Below are 15274 nucleotides of genomic sequence, written 5' to 3'. Positions count from 1 at the left end.
TAAAGAGACAGAGGAACCGACCAGCCTTTGGCGTGCCGCTATTTACGTCGTAGCGACCTGGGTAACGGCAGTCCCGATCTGACGGGGAGGGAGTGCGACACAGGAGGCGGGAGAAAAGAAACGGTACTTCAACCCGTGGTACTGACGACTTGATCAGAGTACTACACAGATAACGGGCTATCAGTTATCACATTTATAGAATATGCCGCTAAAGGTAAATTGAAGTGATCGATTAGGCCAGTGAGGATGCCCCACATCAACAGCCTTCTTTTAATAACCCAATGGTCAATGCTTGTTATGTTCAAACGCTTCTATCCTAACCTTTTTCTTCAATATTTTCACCTTATAATCAGCAACGCCATCAAAGCAGTAGAAGAACGTTCGGCTTGAGCAATCTCAAGTTGTCTTTGAAGCTCGGGAATGCCTTGCACATTGCACATGCATAGCGCACCATGAGTAAAAGTGAGCTCTGATACGGAGAACATCAGGGAGCTGTCTGGGCGTGGTTTGCGTTCCGCCTGTTCCTCTCTGTGTGGCAGAGACCAGAGAAGCTCTTGAGGCCCCGACACCGCTCGGCTCCACAGACGGGACGGGGCGCCAGATGGCTGCGGGACCGAGCTGGTGGGAGGCGCCGGCAGACGACCGCCAGCCCCGCCCCCTCGATCCAACTTCATCAAACTAATGACGCCGCCAGAGCGTTCCCAGTAGGTACCGTGTGTGGCAAGTGGCGCCTTCCTTGCCTGTAACCAGCATGCAACGGACTGGCACACCTAGTCAGGAAAACTCACAGCGCTTAATATGTAAGCATTAGTACCAAAGAAAATTGATCTCTCGGCCTAATAAAATAGAGGTTATTGCAGCACGTGATGTCAGGCAAAACCGATAAAAAGGTTCAGGGTCTGAGCGCTTGAATTAAGAAATGTGAACAAACAAGACTGACAACTTTAATTGGTAATAAAAAATGATATCCACATTCCACATTCCACATCATATTTAAGTAACCTTCAATATGATTTCCAGTTTCCACTTATTCCGTTATAATAAAAACCGTGTGAGAATTTACAATATGTATCATAATCACAACTATAAATGCGATTTTGCGGCATGTGTACGTGTAGCTATACATAGGCGGCGGAACGGGGAGGGCACCGGGGCACCGTGCCCCCCTTTGATTTTGGCATTTTAACATTAGCCCTATTGGGCGTTGCATGGAAAGAATGGTACCAAAAGTCGGCAGTACCACCCCTTAATTGAAGGTGTTCCGCCGCTACTGTAGATATATATATCGGAAGTGCAGATTCATCAAATGTGAAGCACTGAGGTGGTTTATCAATTCAAAACCATGATTAATTGATCACACACGTCCGATTACGGCTGGCCACAGAAATCAACGTAGGTATCTTCCTTTGAAAAAAGCGTTCCAAAAGCAGTGTGATACTTACAGAAAAACTACGTCATTTTTATCATTCAAATTCAGGAAAACAACTTTGACTGTCCAATTGTCTCTCACCGAAAAACATTGTTTTACCCAAGCTTGTTTGCCATCTGTCAGCTCCATACCGAAATCCAATTATTTAGGTATATGGACGATCGGCCTTTAGAACTGGGGGAGTTCAGAGGGCTTCTTTGATGCTAGCGATGAGACTGAGTGAACAATTCTACGAGCAACTTTACCTTGAAAACATACGTTCGTAAATTTAACGCATAAGAGCAGGACACGAATGGCTCAAGGAAAGACGTTACATAACGCGATTAATTCGGATTTTCAGTAGAAAATGGCGCAATTTCAGTCGTGAGTTAAACGGCATCGTCAGCTAACGGTGCCACGGATTAGCCGGTGCTTGGAGACAAATATAACCAAGGTTTCATCGAGCACATACAGTTTATCACATCTCACGTTCATAGAGCTCCCAGATATTGCAATATTAGAATAATAATTATTGAAATGGCGTGCGACGAAATGTAGGTTTATGTGTATTGTGTATTGTGTTTCCTTTCTCCTACATCGAGACACGAACAACGAAACAGTGCTTTAAAAAAGTTCTTACTTCTTTCTTAACAGAGCTTCAGAGGCCGATTCTGATTGCTTACATGCGGCAACCGGGAATTGGGTAGTGTGATTGTGTTAATTGCGTCGAATTGCAGGCAGGGCATATTTTAACATACTGACTGCGTCCCATTTTGGGACGCAGCCCCCTGCCTTTGGGACGTAGCCCTCGCGAAATTTGGACCACTGCGTCCCACACTGAAATGCCACGGTTTCAGCCGCAAAGTGCGAGCAAAAATAAGTAACTTGCCTCGGTCTTTTACTGTGTAAAAGATGTTGGCTTTCCGATTGCTTTGTGCCCTGATTTACTATGTACCTAAGCACATACATGCCCTCTCCAGTCCTTGTGCCCTGCCCTACCCTTGGTCATACACCTTATTATGTTCTTCTCTAATACGAGGGGGTATCGAAAAGTTCTGATCATCACATAGAAGATATAGACCGATTTTGATGATTTTTGGTTGGTATTATATTTGGTTCTTAAGAACAATGCTCCCGCAAAGAGAATCCTGAGAAGTGGTTTTATCTTATGTAGGAGAGACTTAGAAGTAAAAAAGATGAGTATTGGGCCTATTGAGGACCGAAACGTCATCCAACTAATGCATTTGAAACGGTATCACACTGAGAAAATATAACAAGAACGTGAAATTAGTTTATGGCGAGGAAAGCCCATCTCATGCACTTACCGAAAATGAAGAAATAATTTTCAACTTTGTTGCATGATCCTTGCAGGGGAGTCAAGAAGTGAGTGACTACCAGTGACTGAGAAGGTGGTGACTGTGAAGGAAGTGGAGGACTTCATCCTTACAGATCGTCGTGTGACCTTTCAAATGATTGTGCAACAGAAAGGTCTCAATGCTGGCAGTGCCTGAAAATATTATCAGCGAAGAACTACAGACGATAAAGGAGTCAGCCCGCTTAGAAGTTCGTGTGTCTACTTTGTTCCAGAGAAAAATGCGTCTTGGCCTTTCGAAATAAAACTAGACCTTTTTAGGAAATTGAAGACATCTTCGACCATTTGATGACTTGTGACGAATGCTGGGTCTATGTGTATGATCCAGAGACAAAAAGATGATCAAGAAGTTTAAGCACGGCACATCTGTCCTTCTTAAAAGGCGAAGATGCAGAAGCCGATATGGAAGGTCAATGCTATCAGTGTTCTGGATCTGGCGTAGGATAGTCATTACCCACTGTCTTGATGATGGTCGGATAATGATAAGCAAGCACTACTGCACACTATTGAAGAAGTTGCGAGATGGCCTCAAGCAGAATCGCCGTAAAAAAGCCCAAGAAAGATGTTTTATCCGCACCGACAGCGCCCCCGCCCATTCGTCCTGAGCTGCCATTGAAGAAACAACATGATGTGGACATTAAATCCTACCGCATCTAAGAAATTCACCTGATCGGATATTGACTGACTCTTGATTGTTACGGGAGATGAAGAATCCACAGTATGGCCGGTGATTTAAGGACAGAAATGACGTCATTGATGAGGTGGAGCAGTGATTTACGGGAGGGTGCGAAGGTCCTACAATGACTGCCTGAGGCAGCTCAAGAAACGATGCAATAAGTTTGCAGTCGTGTGTGGTGACTTGTAAAGAAGTAATGAACATCATGTAAAAAAATCAAATTTCTATCACATCAAATTCATGGTGATGATCAGAACTTTTCGATACCCCCTCGTATACCCCTAGGATATGTGCCCTGCCCAGTGCCCTGTCCTTAGGTCTTGTACCTTGCCCTGCCCTTTCTTCAGCCCTGTGCCCTGCTCTGCATTCAGGCCCTGTGCCCCGCTCTGCCCTGCCCTCAAACACGATACTTATATATTCTGCCTGGAAATTTGATGCGCTGCCTTCCCGTCTTTTGGCCCCGTGCCCTGCCCTACCCTAGTTTGGGGCCCCTGCCCTTCTCTGCCCTCAAGCCTTGTGACACGTCCTGCCATCAGATCCCGTGCCGCTGCCTTGTCTTCAGGTACTGTGCCCTGCCCTGCCATCAGGCCTTGTGCCTTCCCATGTCCTCATGCCCCGGCCCCGCGCCCATCCTCGAGCCTAATGCCTTGCCCTGCCTCAGGCCCTGTCCTGTCATGTTCTGCTTCCAGGCCTCATGTGCATTGCCCTGCCCTTAGACCCTGTGCCCTATTCTGCCATTAAGCCTCATGCGTTGTATCGCCCTCAGGCCCGTGCCCTGCCTCGCCCTAAGTTGCTGTGCTCTGCCCTGTCGTCAGGCCTTGTGCCGTCCCATGCCATCAGACCCTGTGTCCTACTCTGCCCTCAAGCCCTGTATTCTGCATTGCCCTAAGGTCTCGTGTCCCATGCCCGCTCTCAGGCGCTGTGCCCTGCCCTGTCATCAGGCCCTGTGGTGTCTCCCGCCCTCAGATCCCGTGCCGTTTCCCGTCCTCATGCCCCGTGCCCTTACCTGTCCTCAGAACCTGTGCTTTGTTCTGCCTTCATGCCCTGAGCCTTGCCCTGCCCTCAGGCCCCATACCCTGGCCCTGTTTCACCGGTGATAGCAGCACGCTGCTATTACAGTGTCAAATTGGGTTCCCATGGAGACATCAACAGGCCCATTGCTCAAACACTACCACAAGTATGACGTCAGCTCGCGGAATTTGATAGCAGCGTCCGTGAAACACCGCCCACGTCTTGTCATACCTTCGGGGCCCGAAGGTATGACAAGACGTGGGTGGTGTTTCGGGCCTTGTGCCATACCTGTGTCTTATGTCTTGCTCTACCTTTAGGTACTATTTCTTGCCCTGATCTAAGATCCTGCGTGTTGCCCTGCCATCAGGTGTGTTGACCATCAGGTGTTCTAAGGCCCTGTGTCTTGCACTACTCTCCGGCCTTGTGTAATGATAGCCTCAGACCCGCGCCTTGCCTTGTTTAGAGATGTCAAGTTGGAGCCCGCAGGCCCGGAGCCTGGCCCAAAATCCGGCCCTACAGGGCTATTGCATGCGCAGTGGATTGTATCATTGTTTTGAGGTACCTCATCGAAACGCATCGACTGATATGCGACATGATCTATCTTGGTCACGAAATGACCTTAATGTGAGGTCAAGTTCTGCCCTTGACATTTCGAGGGAAAAATGAGAGAAGAACGATCGTGCAAACGAAAATTCTCTACCTTTTTTAGTTCAAAAGCTTTTCATGAAACCTATATTGACAAAATTGTAATTTTACCTGTTTTTGGCTATGGAGCCTTAACCGTTGATCTGAACTTAATTCTGACGAAATATTGACGAAAGAGCTGTTCAAGATATATCGATTGCTTTTCTCCTATCGATTGCGCCCTCCTAGCTATCATAGTTTTTGAGATACAAGCACGTTTTCCGAAAAAAAAGTATCGCATCATTGCGAAGTTTGACATTTGATGGCTTACGGTCAGATCAGGGCCGTCATGGCCGTCTGGCCATAGGAGGATATAGAGGGGGCCACGGGGCCATGCCCCCCCCCCCCCCAAAGCGCCCGGAAATGGCACAAAATCGACACATTTCTGGGCATAATAATTAAACAAAGGAACTTCCATGGGGAAAAGTTTGGGTTATATTACATGATATGCAGTCAAGGGCGGCGCCACCGTGGGGGCAGTGGGGGCAGACTGCCCCCACTGGCAGGAGGCCGTGGGGGCAAGACTATGTTTTTGCCCCCACAAAATTTGGCTGATGTTGAAATGGGAACAGAAGACCGGTGCAACATTCATGATAGGCGGTTAGAATAGTACGCCTGTTTTTGACGGTCCCCGTATCAAGTGCATCAGCAGAACGTTCGTTCTCGGACCGTCTGTCGCATATCTCTTACTCCCACTCATTCTCCTACTCATTTTAATTCATCAGAAGGCTGCCCTCGAGCTTGACCTCGAGGAGGTTGAGAGGCAGTTTGTCAAAATCGGCCAAAGAAGAGATCATCCTGTTATGGGAACCCTAGACTGAGACTGAGCTCAGGGAGGTATGACAAAATGTGATAGGTATGTATATCCGGGTTATCTGGAAATGTATGTGGATCGCCCTAATGGAGCTTATTCTGGTAGGTATATCAATTGTGTGTGAGAGAATCGCACATACACGCACTACGGTAAAAAAGAGAACTATGTAGGTACTGATTATTATTCTGAGGAATATACCATTTTACATTTCAACGAACAACATAACGTTTTCACAGGTTTGTGTCTCGTAATTTAGTTTTATAGTTTTATTAGCTGCGACCTTAACCCGGCGGGGCCCGGGGCCCGGGGGGTCATCCCAACCACCGCAGCCCGGGGGTAGTCCCTCCTTCCCCCACCTGTCTAACTCCGTAAACCAGTATAACGCCTTTTGGGGCGACTAACGGAGCGAGCGAGAGGGTGAGCCTTGCACGTGCGAAATTTCGAGGGGGTACCTCCAGCTGACTTGTGCACGGCACCCTACTAACCGGTCTCTAGTGATGTGCCAAATTTGAGCACAATCGGCCCAGCCGTTCTCGAGATCTGGAAGCGGCACCCTGCACGTGCGCACGTGCAAAATGGGTCCCAACTGACTTTTGCACGGCACCCTACTAACCGGTCCCTAGCCATGTACCAAATTTGAGCGCCATCGGTCCAGCCGTTCTCGAGATCTGGAATCGACCCCTGCACGTGCGCACGTGCAGCAGCACCCCAACTGTGGCACATGGATAAGCATTGCCTAGTGGGTGCCTACCTGCATGCCAACTTTCAGCGCAATCGGCCAAGTAGTTACCGAGATATTGCAACAATTACAAAAGTGACACCTCTTCGTTTTGCACGTGGCACGTGCATAAGGGGTCATTCACATGCATCGGGAATAGTCCAATACTTGGTAGAAGGAATGAAGCTACCCTACAAAAATTACCGCATGTAAATCGGTCAAGTGGTTGCTGAGATATAAGCGTCGCAGAATCGTGACCACGGCCGGCCGGCCGGCCGCTCATACTCAGAAATTTCCGTTATTCTACGTAAGACTCCGCTCGCTTCGCTCGCTCCGTAATAAGGCAGCTACGGAAGCAAAAATGGTACCAAACGAAAGGCACCTACGAGAAGCTTCTAAAGTAGGTACCTAAACTTTTTTACGTCAGGTCAATTTTCAAGGTCAAAAGTCAAGGTCAAAGGCAAAAACCGGCACTTTTGTAGTGGTCTCAAAGTACGTATTCCAGAGGTCGGCATGGTGCATAAAACCGGCTGAAATGGATGTCAAACGAAAGAAGAGAGTCTGGGGATTCCGATGATGTGCATAACATTCAAATTCAAGGTCCCGGTCATGATCAAAATTGACCTCAAACTTTGCACTTTTTCCTCTATCTTGTATATTAAATTCCGAGATGTTTTGAAATGTTTTGAAGCTTAGCGGACCCCTATTTGTGCTTTAGCCTACGATACAAGGCTGCTTCAAGGTCAAATTCACAAGAGAGTATCCTTGCTAGAGGCTATTTCTTTTATTCAAGTCAGGCATAATAATCAAGACATGTTTTGCCATCCTGAGGCTCTAAATGAATGTTTAGAGCAAAATGGATGCCAGAAATCGTGATCAGCGGCTACGAAATCATCACATACGACCTTTCATGTGTCAAAGTCAACCAAAGGTCATTCGAGGTCACGTGAGGTCAACACAAAACTTGACCTTTCCCAAACAATATATATATGTCATTCGACGCGTCTCGACGAAACGAATGCGAAGGTACCGCTGCCGTAGCTCTAGGACCATTTTTGTTGAAGTTATTTGCGAAAAAAAAACTAAAGCATCAGCTCGGGAATGTTGACCTGACCTCTGACCTCAGGTCACCAAAAATACTTAAGTATTTTTTTTTCTAGGTGAAATGCTACACAACCGTGCTCGTAATTTGTCTTTATCTCTAAAACTATTTTTGGCAGCTGTTTGAAGTTCACGTCTGTGACGCCGAAGTTTGCCGTGCAAGAGTCTAGAAATATCGGCCCTGAGACGTTATGAAGAAGGCTAGGTCCTTTTTTTTTGCTTCAAAAGATGTCAAATTAATGGGGGATAAGGTACAGCAGCTTTCGTCTTTCTATCCGTAAGCGTTCATGAGGTATTGCAAATATTCGCCAGGGGAGGCGAAAAAACCTTCCAGGCCCGCGAAGGTTAATGGTTAAGCTCAATACGTATGCATGAAACTTGAAACCATAACAATTTTTAATGGCATCATCTAGGGGCAAGGTGCTCATGGATTTTGCAGATCGGGGTATCAGACAACAGTCGGGTCACCTCAAGCTTGCCCCCACTGGGGAAAATTCGTGGCGCCGCCACTGTATATGCAGTAAGGAAGCGAAATCCGAAGCATCCAATTCCAGAGCATCCGTTCATCCAAAGCATTAATCTATGATGGATTTTTTATGTAGCTTCAAAATCCGATGATTTCTTGTCACAACTTAGGTGGGTACTGTTTGACCTTACGTAATCTAATTATTTCAAACACATGGTATCTTCAATGCAAATTGGCAATGTTTCACACGTCAATTTCTATTTTGAATCGATTGATAAGGGTGAAAAACGCATGAAGAGGCGTATGTATCAGTCATGTGCATATTCATTTTTATTCTCTAAGCATAGGTACAATTTGGTGCGTCAAGGGAGGTCAAACACGCCCAACGCCGTTCAGGAAAACGAGCGACTAACAACAATGTAAATGCCATTAAATCGCCGGTCCGCCTTTTGAATGCGGATAAAGAACGCACTACGACTGGGCGAATTTCGAGACTGGCAAAAGCAATCACAGCCCGCTCCCAATATCCCGCTTGCAGTGCCCCTCCACTAGCACAGTACACAATGTATCTGTACATTATCTCACTTGCATTATATACTATTTCGCTTGCAATGTGCCCTTTCCGATCAAAGCGTGTGCCCTATGCCACCTTTGGGACGCAGTGAAAAATCCTTAAAATATGGCCTGATTGCAGGACTGCAGGCGTATCCATAACGTATCCATAACCTCTTATATTGGCCATAGTGCGTTGAACCGTAAGCAAAGTACATACATACCACTGTTGTCTGTCCCAGTGGTTTTATTTCGGCGTAAATTTACATCCATGGGTGCGAATGTTCTTTTGGTTTCTTAGGGGTCAACAGCCACTTTTAGTTCAGATTAATGGGTATGATGATTGATGAATATTGAAAACCTATGTGCTGTCCCAGAAAACTGAAGCGTTGAATTCAAGACAAGGCAGTATGTTTGGTCAATAACTCTTCATAAAAACATCGTGCAAAGTCAACGCACATAACACATTCGACCACTTCGATCCAGCGACTGGGACGGTTCTGTGACCTACCATTCAAACAGCTGCCGCAGTCGACCAAACGCCTCCGCCGACTCCAGCGGATGCCCACAAGTCCTCACCCTCACAGTCCAGCCAGCGGACGCACTGTTCCGATCCCACTACCACTCAGGCACCCTCAGCCCAGCGCGTGCTCCGACAGCCGCAGCACTGCCCGTTTCACCGCCACACCTCTGTCACCGCCCGGCCGCCGCGGACCGCTCCGACGCGCCCCCTCACTCCGTCAGCGTGGCGCCGTCACTGCCGACACCGGCGGCCACAACAAAATCTGCGCGTCGGCCCGGCCGGCGGTAGCCAGCGCACGCCGATTGGTCACACCCGAAACAAGGTCAGCGCCGGCCGCGCCGCGCGCCTTCGCAGCTCATCGAGCAACGGCGTGACGTCACACGGCTCCACCGGTCCGAGCAGCGGTGGTCTCCGCTCGCCTAGCGACAGCAGCGCCGCGAACGCTGGTAGAACTCTCGTTGGTGTTTCTCGTAGAGCACGTGGTGGCGTGTAGCGTAGCGCAGGCATGCGGGTAAAAACGGCCCTGTAAAAACGGGGTCACAAAAAGTGAGCGCGTGCCGCCCCATTCATTCAGAGTCGTTCCTGGGGGACTGGGGTCGTCGCTCATGCGGGAGGGACCCAATAATAAGTACATGTTTAATGTTACAACACACATTCATTTTGGTCAGACATTTTTTTTTAATTTTACCAACAGGAAAATCGCCGGCTTCGGTTGCTTTAAAACTGAGATCGTCCACGAATTTCACCAGGCACCTGTCACGTAAACAGAAAATATCTGCTGACAGTATCATAGCACAGTGATGCAAATGGGGTTCACGAGTGGCCATAAATACCGAAAAGGCCCAAATTTCAAGTTCACCTAATCGAATAAATTGGAATATGGCCAGTCAGGCAAATGTTTGGGGTGTCTGAAAAACATGATTTTCATGTTTTTGTCAAAACCGGCCTCGTGTATGACTGTCAGAAATCGTGACATTTTCTATGCCGTAAAATGACTGTTAGATACTCGCAAGCTCAAATTTCAATCGCCGCTGGAGTTCGTTCATCGGCGTCAGCGTAGTTTTATCGGGGCGCCCGGACGTGGGGTGTCCGATGCGGGGCCGGGGGCGGCCCGACCTCCGTGGCGCTGACTAGCACCGGCGGCGGCTCGACCGAGTGTGGGAGCGCCGCTACTGGTAAGTACACTCGGGGGCAGATTGATGTTCTACAACTCTTTATCCACCGGGTTCTTATGGCTCAGCATTGGCAGCAGCCGCCTGGTACCGGTAGACTGTGCCGCTTCACTTACTTGTCAAGCGGCACAGCCTACCCACCCGTATGACACCGGTCTGGGTCGGTGGCTGGAAGGTGATGTGGGCCGCCTGTGACGTCAGCGCAGCGGTGAGGGCCGAGCCCGAAGGCATGGCTCGGGTCGGCGCGGCGCGGCGACTGTCGAGGGCTGGGGAGTGAGGTGGGGTGGGAGCACGGACATCGCGCGGCTGAGCGAGTGTAGTAACTTTCGCGTCTCAAGGCGCCAATTATTCTACCTAACAATTGTGCTAAAGCAGTTGTTAACCCTCGCCCTGGCAGGGCCTTTTTCATAACACGGCCTGGCAGGGGGGGGTCGATGCGACCCCCCCCCCCCTCGCGATTGGCTCCTATGGCACCTAGAAACACCAAATTTGGTAGGTAGGTGGGCCCCATGAAGTTCTCGCTCCTGTGCAAATTTGGTTGTTCTAGGTCAATATTTAGGGGGTTTTGGGGGGTATAAATGTAAAAATTTCGCTAAAAACAGGTCAAAAGTTTTTCGCTTATAACTTTTGATCTAATTAAGATAGAGCAAAAAGAAAAGCACCAGTGAACTCAGCACGTCAAGGCGCGTCGAATGATATACTTTTTAGCTTGCTTAAGTGTACTTAAAGTTTTTCTTAATTTTTAAGTAAACTTTAATTAACTAATTAAGTTCAAATTAACCAAATTGCATCATATTGAATATCATTCGATTCGGCTGATCACCAGGAACACAATGACACCATTTTTTAAGCTCTAGCGTCATTATGTGCCAAGTTATTGGAAAAAATGTGATTTGACCTCAGTTGACCTCATTTGACCTGACCCATGGATAAGTACACCAAAAAAAGAAGCACCAAGTGACCTGCTGTTAAGTACTGTGGTTTCAAAGCACAAAAGTGATAGAACGAAGCGGATATCTCCAGTATTTTCCGAATTTAGTATTTTCCCATAGGCTTAACATTACGACGCAATGACCTCTAACTGACCTCAGGTCAGTGACCTCAAAAAACCCGAACTATATGTTATACAACTCGGTGAACTTAGCACATCCTGAAAGTTTGAAGGAAATCAGTCGAAAACTGTGAGTTGTACAGGTGCAAAAAGAAAGTTGAAATTTGACCATGACCTTGTACCGGTTTTTCTGACCTGGTGACCTGACCCAAGGTCACCCGGACCTGAAATTTTCAGGTCATATGTAAAATGGTTGCCCCATAGGCTGTGCCAAATTTGGCGGCGCTGCGCGCCGCCGTTTTTACGCTATCTTCGAAAAACCTTAGGGGGGGGGGGTCGCATCGACCCCCCCCCCCTGCCAGGGCGAGGGTTAAAATGTCCTATCCCCAAGAAAGCGCCTATCATCATACTTGCAATGCACATTACGACACACTTAAGCGTGGCAATGGGACAGCCGATAGAACTTATGTCACTCGTGCATCGAGGTGCGGAGCTATATTTTGTATAACATATTAGTATTAAGGCCTTGATTGAGCAGATTGGTGTCTATTGTTTCGCACGGCAATCGTCCAGAGACGTGGGAACTGGGGGTTATGAGTAGAACCGCAGCCAACGCCCCAATTTAAAGCGATTATTACTGTTGCTCTTATATGTGGTCGCAGCCCACAATAGCAAACGGTTCCAACTAGGAGCCAAAAAGTCGGCCACTGAGGGGGGTTCGAGCCGGGCTTCTCCCATCGGCCAATTCACGAAACGAGCGTTCATCCGCTGAGCTACCGAGAATGGTCCTCGTCTGCACAAAACAAAATGACATTAACCCGCTGACCGCCAATGACAGCATTGTGACATTTTATCGCGTTTGACCGCGACAGGTGGTCGCTGGTTTCGGCAGCTCAGTGGATACACGCTAGCGTCGTAGGATGACCGGTTGGAGAAACCCGGTTCGAACCGTCCCAGGTGCGCGACTTATTTGTTCCTAGATGGAACGGTTTGCTATTGGTGGCTGCGACCACACATTAGAGGAACAGTAAGAGTTGCTTAAAGTTGGGACGCCGCGCTATCCAAAAACTCCAGTTCCCACGTGTCTGGACAATCGCTGTGCGAAATAATAGACACCAATGAGCTCAATCAAGGCCTTAACCCGCGCCCTGCTGGGGGTCCTGGATTTCCACGCCCTGCTGGGGGGGGGGGTGTTTGAACACCCCCCCCTTGTAACTCGGCTCCTGGGCCACCTAGCGATACGCGGAAGGCGGCGTTCGAAAGAGCGTAAAAAATAATGACGAAATCACTTCGGTCAATTTTTTGGTCAGGTCAAAGGTCAGGTCACCAGAGGTCATTGAAGGCAAAATTTCGCCGATTTCCAGGTCGAATGTCGAAAATTTCCAAGAAGCCAACGCATAACTCGGGAACCAATAGAGCTACAGCGCCGCGGAAAAGCGCATTCGATAGCCCTATTAACGCCCTTTCTGAGTAATTCTCTCAGATTTGACCTAACGTGAACGGTTTTGCCTGCAGGGGGCAAAAACTGCAAAAATAGCCGATTTTTTCGAAAACAGTTTTTCTGCAATAACTTTTGACCCAAGCCTTGTACGAGCTTACTTTTACCGGCATCGTGTTCCTCTCGTCAAGACGCATCGAATGAACTATAACTTGACCTTGAAAGGTCAACTTGAAAATTTGACCTCAGGTCAAGGTCATGACCTGACCGGAAAGGGTCATGTTGCATATCAGTCGATCCGTATCGTCGAGCTGAACACATCTAAGGCGTTTTCATCGCTCTAGTATGCCTCTATCAAAATTTATTTGCGAAAAACTGTTAGATACCATTCGTGACCTAAGATGACCTCAGGGCATAAACAAGGGTCACGGACACCATTTGCAAGTTCAGTGTGTCTAAAACACATGTAATTCGGTGTTTGTGAGTGTTTATAATGTCTTTCATCCAAAAGAGGCGCATTTCAATTTTCTCCCATTGACTTATAATGGGGAGGTCGCAAAATTGACCTGACCTTAGGTCATCGATATCAAAATTCTGAGATATACATTTTGTACATGCTATTGCTCTTAGCAATCGCTGAAAGTTTCAAAGCGATCGGTCACTCGGTGTAGCTATGACAGACATTGAAAGTTTTTATGAGGTGAGGTCACTTCAAGTGACCTGGTGACCTGACCTTGAATGACCTTGGTCTGAAATTTTAACAACATGTGTAGAATTGATGTATGATAAGGTGTACCAAAAACGGCGGCGCTCCGCGCCGCCGTTTTTGAGATATTCGCGAAAAACCACAAGGGGGGTGTTCAAACACCCCCCCCCCAGCAGGGCGCGGGTTAATACTTATCTGTTAAAAACAATGTAGCTCCGCAACTCGATGCACGTGTGATATAAATACTATCGGCTGTCCCAATGCCACGTTTAAGTGTGTCGTAATGTGCATGGCAAGTATGATGATAGGCGCTGTCCAGTGGCGTAGCCAGAAATCAGCGAAAGGGGGGGGCATGGTGCTCGAGGGGGCGACTTTTTCCCTTGAGAGGGGCGCCATAGTGAGCTAGTGACAGGGGGTCAGTCTAAAATGTAACGTCATATATTCATGCATGATTTACTAGGTGTTACTACGGAACCGGCACGAGTATCAGAACCAGGTTCCGCTGATTTTTCATAAAATCCAATTCATACAATTTGCAGCTGTGTTTTTTATCAAAAGCGATAAAAAATCTTTATGCATATTTAGCACGATATAGGAAACGAGCTCAGGCTACGGACATGTTATTCTCAAAATACACACCCATTCGAATTCGAAACGGTAAAATATGCGTTGATCGATTGGCACAATCTTTATTCTTTGCAAAAAAAAAAACAACAACAAAAAACATACAGGTTCACTCACTGAACCAAAGTGACCTGTGGACTGCAGCCTCTGGTCGACCGGGGTGGCCGTGCTTAGAATCTCAGACACTCATGACTGCATGAGTGCCAGATGGGTGAGGCGTGAGACTGTCCCATATAGTGGCACGAAGGTATGTCTTCGGCCGGCGTAGTATAGAAGACGACTTTTGATGATGTGAGTGTGCATGGTCGACTTTGAATAAGTGCCATAAAAAACCTGCTGATCTCACCTAACATTCGCCTTGCGTAATCCCCAGACCAAATATCTTCATTGAGGGCCAGGTCAATTTTGCGACCTCTCTATAACTACCTATAAGTTACCGATTACCTATAAGTTAACCCGCGCCGTGCTGGTGGCCTGTGCTTTCCGTGTCGTGCTGGGGGGGGGGGGGGGTTTCACGTCCCCCCTCTAACTCGGCTCCTGGGCCACGTAGCGACACGCGGTAAGGGGAAATCGAAAGAGCGTCAAAAATAATGACGGAAAGACTTCGTTTCAATTTTTAGGTCAGGTCAAAGGTCAGGTCACCAGAGGTCATCAAAGGTAAAATTTAGTCCTTTTCAACAATTTTGGAAACTGCCAACGCTCACTCGGGAACCAATAGAGCTACAGCGCCGCGGAAAAGCGCATTCGATAGCCCTTTTTCAGGCTTTTCTGAATATTGCTCTCGGATTTGATCTCAGGTCAATGGTTTAGCCTCCAGAGGGCAAAAATTCCAAAAATAATAGTTTTTATGAAAAGCGTTTTTCTGCAATAACATTTGGTTCAAGACAGTGACAATATTTATTTTGCCTGCCTCGTGTTCCTCTCGTCGAGACGCGTCGAATGAACTATACGTTGACCT

The 15274-nt window shown here is 47.7% G+C and overlaps 1 protein-coding gene across 1 annotated transcript in view; it reads right to left on the bottom strand.

Moving 5' to 3' along the window:
• Positions 1–15274, bottom strand: part of LOC122386519 (transforming growth factor beta receptor type 3-like) — a 103455-nt gene that overhangs the window by 84797 nt on the left and 3384 nt on the right. The window contains exon 2 of the mRNA XM_043375793.1: positions 9314–9848. The gene's annotated coding sequence lies outside the window, so the exon portion shown is untranslated. The remainder of the gene's footprint in view (positions 1–9313; positions 9849–15274) is intronic.

This window comes from Amphibalanus amphitrite, unplaced genomic scaffold (genome assembly GCF_019059575.1).
Source record: "Amphibalanus amphitrite isolate SeventyFive unplaced genomic scaffold, NRLGWU_Aamphi_draft 000254F_arrow, whole genome shotgun sequence".
Lineage (NCBI taxonomy): Eukaryota > Metazoa > Arthropoda > Thecostraca > Balanomorpha > Balanidae > Amphibalanus > Amphibalanus amphitrite.
This window is presented reverse-complemented; position numbering and strand designations above follow the sequence as displayed.